The sequence below is a fragment of the Spermophilus citellus genome, assembly GCF_964194105.1.
Source record: "Spermophilus citellus genome assembly, chromosome: 16".
In the NCBI taxonomy this organism is placed as follows: Eukaryota; Metazoa; Chordata; class Mammalia; order Rodentia; family Sciuridae; genus Spermophilus; species Spermophilus citellus.
The window spans coordinates 45,395,294-45,403,197 of NC_138196.1; the positions used below are offsets into that span (position 1 = coordinate 45,395,294).

General features: G+C 38.3%; 1 pseudogene across 1 annotated transcript; it reads right to left on the reverse strand.

The window, feature by feature from the left end:
* Positions 1–1,449: 1,449 nt before the first annotated feature.
* On the reverse strand, positions 1,450–2,318 carry LOC308635196 (glucosamine-6-phosphate deaminase 1-like; annotated as a pseudogene). The gene has a single exon. The product of its transcript is annotated as a glucosamine-6-phosphate deaminase 1-like (transcript).
* Between the last annotated feature and the right edge of the window lie 5,586 nt (positions 2,319–7,904).

The following is a 7,904-nucleotide window of genomic DNA, read 5'->3' on the forward strand; positions in this document are numbered from 1 at the left end:
GTGCCTAATAAAAGATAACTGTAATTATGTGGGTTAGTTTCTGGGTCTGCTATTCTATACAATTGGTCTACTAGTCTATTTTGGTGACAATACCATGCTGTTTTTATTACTGTTGCTCTGTAGTATAGCTTCAGGTCTGGTATATTAATGCCACTGACTTCACTCTTCTTGCTAAGGATTGCTTTAGCTATTCTGGGTGTCTTATTTTCCAGATGAATTTTATAACTGCTTTTTCTATTTCTAAGAGAAATATCATTGGGATTTTGATAGGAATTGCATTAAATCTGAATAATGCTTTTGGTAGTATGGTTATTTTGGCAATATTAATTTTGCCTATCCAAGAACAAGGGAGATCTTTCCATCTTCTAAGGTCTTTTTAATTTTTTTTCTTTATTGTTCTGTGGTTTTCACTGTAGAGTTCTTTCACCTCTTTCATTGATTCCCAAGTATTTTATTATATTTTTTGAGGCTATTGAGAATGAGGTAGTTTTCCTCATTTTTCTTTCTAAGGATTTGTCACTGATATACAGAAATGCCTTTGATATATGGGTTTGGATTTTGGATCCTGTACTTTGCTGAATTCATTTTACTAGTTCTAGAAATTTTCTGGTGGATTTTTTTGAGTCTTCTAGGTATATAATCATATCATCAAATAGTGCCAATTTGAGTCCTTCTTTTCCTATCTGTATCTCTTTAATTTCTTTCATCTAATTGCTCTGGCCACAGGGCTCTAGAGGGAAAAGGTTTCTACCTCTCTCCTTTTGGGTCCCCAAAGGGAGAGAAGTTTGTCATGGATGGACCCCTGGAGGCTTTGGAGTTAATAGCAAAAGCCACCTCTTTAGCCCCAGTCACCCAAATCCTCCTCCAAGGAGTCCTCCCAGTTCATGGAAAAGCCACCTTGAGAGTAGAAAAACGACTAGGAGAAAGAGAGTAAGAACAGTTTTCTTTCCATGATACTTGTTACTGACCAGAGAAGCTGATACCTTGTATGTCATTTAGATATCAAGTTCACACCTTAACCTGAAGCAGCAGTTCTCACATAAGGGGCAGGCCTGTTCAAGGGGAGGTCTCAAGACTTCAAAGAGATGGAGTCCAAAATACACAAGCCTCTAATTCCCACCCACTTGAGAATAGGTGCACATAAGGATAGAAATTCCTGACAGGAGTGTGTTGTACATGTGAAGAGTGGCTAAGGCAGAACAAAAAAACCAAGAAGGCCTAACATGGGAGTGGTGGACATCAAAATGATGGAGAACACTGTTCAGAGATTGACTCTGATTAAGTTATCTCATTCCACCGCTGAACTCCATGACAAGGCTTCTAGCCTCAGAACCAAGAAGAGTAAGTTCACCTACTTACTGCAATAACCATCCTGGACAAAAGAAAAGCAATTCTGTTCTCCTAAAGAAAATTTCCTATGAGGTACTTGATAGTAGGTCCCAGCATAGGCTAATCACTGCATGGTTTCTTAGAAGACTGGCTTTTCTCAATTTCTTTCTCTTTGATACTGTACACGGGGTCCAACAACTTGTTATGAACAAGCGTTAAACCTTTGAAATACTTGAAAGTCTTCACTTTCGGCTCCAAGGTGGCATCTTCATCACACACAAACATGGTGTAGGGATGCTGCTGGAAGGCAGACACGGTCCACGTACGGTTCACCCCCTCCTCAATGGCCTTGTTCAAAGCAAAAGTCTTGTGAACGCCTGTGATGAGGATCATCACCTCTCTAGCATCCATGACAGTGCCCACACCCACTGACAGGGCCATGGTGGGCACCTTGGCAAGATCACCATCGAAGAACCTAGCATTGGCCAGCATGGTGTCCATGGATAATGTCTTCACACAAATCCTGGACACCAGGCTGGAACCTGGCTCATTGAAGGCAATATGTCCATCAGGGCCAATGCCTCCGGCAAACAGCTCAATCCCACCTGCAGTTTTGATCTTCTGCTCAAAGGCATCACATTCAGCCTGCAGGTCAGCTGAATTCCCATACAGAATGTGGGGTATTCTCTGGATGGATATCAATGTGCTTGAAGAAGTGGATCCACATAAAAGAGTGGTAACTCTGTGTGGTCCCGAGGAAGGCCCACATACTCGTCCATGTTGAAGGTCTTCACATATTTAAATAACAGGTCTCCATTCTTATAGTACTCAATCAGTTTCTTATAGCAGCCAAGTGCGGTGCTCCCAGTGGGAAGTCCCATGGAGAAGTACTTGTCTGGTTGTGGGTTAAACTGGATGATGCAGTTCCTGATGTATTTGGCTGCCCACTCACTGGCCTGTGAATAGTGCTTCAGGATGATGAGCTTCATCTTGTCACACACACCTCCTGTGGCTGCCGAGGCGACTGCTCTACTGAGTTTTTAATTTAGTTTATTGTCTCTTTCATTTCAAGAATTTCTGGGTGTTTTTTTTTTTTTGGTTGATTTTTTGTTTGTTTGTTTGTTTTTTAGAATCTCTATCTTCTTCCTATTGAAGTAATCTTTTGCTTCCTGTATTTGTTTATGTAGCTCTTTGTCCAAATGATCTTTTTTGCTGCCTTAATTTGCTCTCTTATATCATCCTTTAATTTACAGAATATTTTAATTATGTACATCCTGAACTCCTTATCTGACATTTGTTCTGCTGTGCTGGCCATGGATTCTAATAATGTGATATCTTGATATGTTTTGGGGCACTTTCTTCCTTTGTCTTTTCATGTTGCTGTGTGTCTTCCCTTCTATCACTGTGAATCCAGGGCATTACTATTTTTACCCTAAAGGCTTATAGTGTTTCTGTATGGTTCCAATACCTGTCCTTTTTGGGGAATGAGAATGTTAACAGATTCCAATATAAACAGTATACAACCTAAAAACAAATAGTTGCTATTAAGATGTTTATAGTTTGGTCACAATGTACAGGAATGGTTAATTCAATTATTATCTACAATATAATCAGTAGGTTTGAAAAGGGTTTACAGTTTCTGCTGATGGACAAACAACCAGTTGTGAAGTGTAGGACAATAAGCTGAGGAGGTAGGAGGTGAGGATATAGAGTTATTATATCTTAGGAAGTGTGAAAGAGAAATCTAAAGAAGAAGGTTAGTAGCAGGAGAAGAGAGAGGAAGTAATTTTGGGTAGTCAATTAAGTGGGAAGACAGTAGAGTACATAAAAATAAAAATGTTAAAAATCATAAAAATTAGAAGAAAAAAAAGAATATACAACCCAACTGTAACCTACTATTCAGACGTCCCAGTCCTGTAAATCCTAATTCATGCAAAGTATTTGGTTTCACATATGTTGGGGATGTGCAGGTGGGAAAATAAAGAGGGGCAAGAGAAAAAATCTCAAAGAAACAAGGATTGTTTTGGTTGGAGATCAATGTTTCTCCTGCTTTCTTTCTCATCCAATCGGTGGTGTTGTCTGTTGTTAGCTGGTATCTCAACTCTCAGGATGGTGAATATAACCAGGGTAAGAGGGTTGTTCCTGGGTGGAGGATACCTGGAAGTGGGGTGTGGCACCCGCTAAGCCCTGAGGGAGACTGCACCTCAAGGATCTCTTTTTGGGCCCCCTGGTATGATGTGTGTGCCTGGTCTTATCTCCTTATCTCACCTGAAGACCTCCCGTTTCCTGGTCTCTATGTGAGTCTCTAAACTGTATCACACACACCCTCTCTCTTACTACTTCCTAATAAGTGACTTTTCTCTCTGGGGGTCTTATGTATGGCACTTTGGGCTCATTGTGCACCTGCCACTATGTTGTGTTCGCCAGTCAATGTGTTGGGTTAGCAGCCTACTGGGGAGAAGGAGGAGTTAGAAACTGGGTACCTGGCCAGCTGGAGTTTCAAATTGGGAGTTGCCCCCCCCCAAAGATGATGATGAAGGTGACCCAAGGTGGAGGTGGCTGCTTTCAGTGATGAGGTGTCTCTGGTGGGGTGGGGGTAGCCAGGTGATTGCAGTGGACTATGAGTTCAGAGATGAGCTCTGTGGCATGCAGTATGTGGCTGTCACTGTCTTCAGAGCCTCTGTGAAGTTCCCAGGTACAGACAACTGCACATAGGAGACTGTCTCCACTGCTGCAGAGTCCCAAGATGGAGGTGACCAGGGGAGCCTCACATTGGTAGATGGGGGTCCACACAGGAGTGGTGGCTGGAGCTCCTGCTCGTGGGTAGCTTCCCGCTGTCTTACAAAGGAGTGGCATCTGGGACTTCTTCTTGGGTGAGTGGCCAAAAGTTCTGTGCATCTGCTGATGCTGATGGTCCTGCTGGAGCACCCAGTAGTCTTGAGTGGTCGAGCAGTTGGGAGACCTAGTCTGATGCTGGGGCTTGGATCCCTGCATGGGCACACGGTGGCCTTTATCCCTGTGTGGAACTAGGAATTTTCACTCACAGAGCAGCAGTCTTCTCACAACTTGAGTCCCAGGTCACAGAGTGACACACAATGCGGCCTTCCTCTGGCCCACCATCTTGGATCCCCCTCTTTCTGATATTTTTGTTTTACTTTATCTGGCACAGAAGACTTTAAAAAAAAAAAAAAAACAGGACCTGATATATGGTTTCTTTCATTGTCTTACTAAGAGGTACAGCTCTGGTAGGAAATTTTGGAGACATTCACCTGAAATTACATTGTCACAAACATATGTATATATTGCTTATATTTTAGTATTAAGAATGTTTTTTTTTTCTGGAAGTTTTTATTGGCTATTCTGCAGAAAGGCATTGGCCATAATGGATGACTGTGGAAAAGGTACATACTGATGAGGAAGGGGAGGGAAGAGTTTTCCTTGTTTCTTACAGAGGCAAGCATAATATTTCATCTTTTAAAAATAATCACCAGCTATGGATTAGATATGCATAAATGTGTCCTTTCAAGTTTTCATGCATTGAAATTTATTCCCCATTATGAGATATTAAAAGGGTGAAAACTTAATATAAATATGGCATTTAGAGGTGGGAACTGGGCAGTGATTATAATTAGATAAAATCATCAGGGTAGAGTCCCACATAGCTTTTTTTTTTTTTTTTTGTACCTAAAGGGATTGAACCCAGGAGTGCTTAATCACTGAGACTCATCCACAGTTCCCCCATTTTTTAATTTTTTTTATTTTGAAATAGGGTCATCCTAAGTTGTTTAATGTCTCACTAAGTTGGGGGGATGGCTTTGAACACATGATCCTCCTGTCTCAGCCATCAGAGCTGCTGTGATTACAGGCTCATGCCACAGCACCCAGCTAAAAGATAGACTAAAAAAGACACACTCATATGCTCCTATTTCTTTGCCATGTGATGCTCGGTAATTCTCCGGGACTCTACCAGCAAGAAGGTCATTTTCAGATGTAGCCCCTTGATCTTGAATCTCTAGAACTATGAGTTGAAAATAAATCTCTTTTCTTTATAAATTAGTCTGCCTCAAATATTTCATTACAGTAACAAACAATGGAGTAATACATAACCTAAGCCTTAAAATAGTTATCAAATCTGGGTTTGAGAGGCAGCCAACCACACTAAAAAATAAAAGTATAGAAAGGAAAGCTTATTCCTTTGTTTAGCTATATTTTTAGCCTGCAGTTAGATAACCCTTGAGAATTGAGCTTGTATTGAAGAAATTCGGTTTGCCTTTCTACTCTGATTTATCAGCTCACTGTAACTTTGGCTCTCATAGTCATAAATTTGTTTTTTTATGTGGATGCAATTTAGATAACTTAATGACAAATAAGGCATTCTTTTTCATGTCACTTCACTATTGTTATACAAAAATGGAATATAGTAATTTTGTGTCAGAATTAGAAAGGTTTGTGATTCATCTCTGTACCACAGAGCTTGGGGTAATACTTCATTCTGCAAAGAGAAACCTAACCTTTTTGTATTTCCATATTCAGAGAGCAATTTAAGTTTTCACCTATATTTTTATTATTTCTGATTTATAGGTAATAAAAATCCATTATGTTGATAATGGATATTCTTAACTATATTGTAACTTACATATTGGCAATTAGACTTTACAGATGTGTTATTTACTTGAATTTATATTGAGTTATATGCACAGCTCTGCCATTATGATAATTTCAAGGACACCCTTTGTAAAGTCCTCTTGAAGGCAGGACCAATACCTTACTGTTAGTTCCTCCCATTGTGCTGAACAGAGTACTAGGTTATTAACACACATCTGTTGAGTGAAGAATGATGTTACAACTTTTAATTTTAAAATTATAAATAAAAACTGCCACAGAAAATATCAGATCCTTGATTTTGGTGATGTGAAAAAGTTATTTATTTTTTAACTGTTAACAAAGAATAGTATGACATACAAGTAATATTACTAGGAAGCACTTGTTACACAGATTACTGTTTTAACCATTATAATACTCTTTATGTGTATGAATACATTTAATACTGTTTGTGATACTGTGATATACTCTATCCTTATTTCACAGATGAGGAAACTTAGACCTGGCTAAGAACACAGTTACCTCATGGAAAAACAGGAATCCACACTCAAAGTGGTTGGTTCAGGAATCCAGGCTCTTAAAAATACTCTAATATACTTCCATAAAAAATCTTCCTTTAAAAATATAAATAATAAAGCCTGGGAGTATAGCTTTGTGGTAAATGCATGTGTCATGCCCTGGGTTCAATCCAACTGCCATCTCCCCCCAAATGAAAGTAATACCTTGTATATGCATATTAGTTTTTTCGGTTTATAAAGCTACATTATTTTTGAAATTTAAATTGTCTGTTAACATAATTTTAGTGTATTACATTTAGCATCTTAGAGATTCATTTACTCAGCAATTTTTAACTTTGCTGAAGAGAGTTATATACATTGGTAAACATAGTTATTATTGGGGGACTTTGTACAATTTCAAGATTGTAATAATTTGTTTCCTCATATTTCCCATACTGCAAATGTACAGTGCTATAGAACTACTGTACTATAGAACAGGTTTGCAAGATTTTTCTGTAAGAACAGATGTTTTAGGCTTAGCATTCTACATAATGGCCTCTGTCACATATTCTTCTTTGATTTTACAACACTTAAAAAGATGTAAAAAACATTCTTAGCTCACTTATCTCATTAAAAAGAGGCTGCAAACGCCAAAGTTTGCCAACCTCTACAATACAGCATAAATATGGAGATTCAAGCAAGCAATGCTCTATCTATATAAGCAATTAAAATACTAGACCTCTAGGTTGCACAGAATGGTAAATAATTTGTATTAAAAATTATGTTCTACTTTGTTTCTCTTGGAAAGATTCTTTTTTATTTTTTTCAAGTGTGATGGACAAATTTCACAGTACCAAAATCCCAAGTCTTTATGTAGACATAGACAGATTTACTCTAAAACTGATATGGAGAGGAAAAAGCTATAGAACCACTGGAACTTTTCTTGAAGGAAATGTAATATGGAAAGGAAAAAAAAAATTAGAGGAGTCATTCTAGCTTATATTAAGGCCTGCAACATAATTTTATTGATCAAGACTATGGTATTGGCAGGTAGCTCTATTGGGATAGAAAGATTGGGATAGATACAGATCAATGGATAAGAATAGGTAAATCCATACAAGAATGCTCAACTGATTTTTTAAAATAGTAATTTAAAAACAATTGAATGGAGGAAGGATATTTTCAGAAACAAATGGTGCTTGGGCAGAAAAGTTCTGAAACCTCACACTATATATGAAAGTTGAGTCAGAGTATGGTCTTAAATGTAAAACATAAAGCGGTAAGACTTACTCTAGAAAGACTTTGGGTCTAGTCAAAGAGTGCTTAGCCCTGACATCTAAAGCATGCCATCTTGGGAGGAAGATTCATAATTTGTACCTCGTCAAAATAAAAAAAAAAAAAACTTTTTGAAAGAAAGGCACTTTTAAGATGTGAGAATAGTTTATGGACTAGGAGAAAATATTTGCAAACCATATG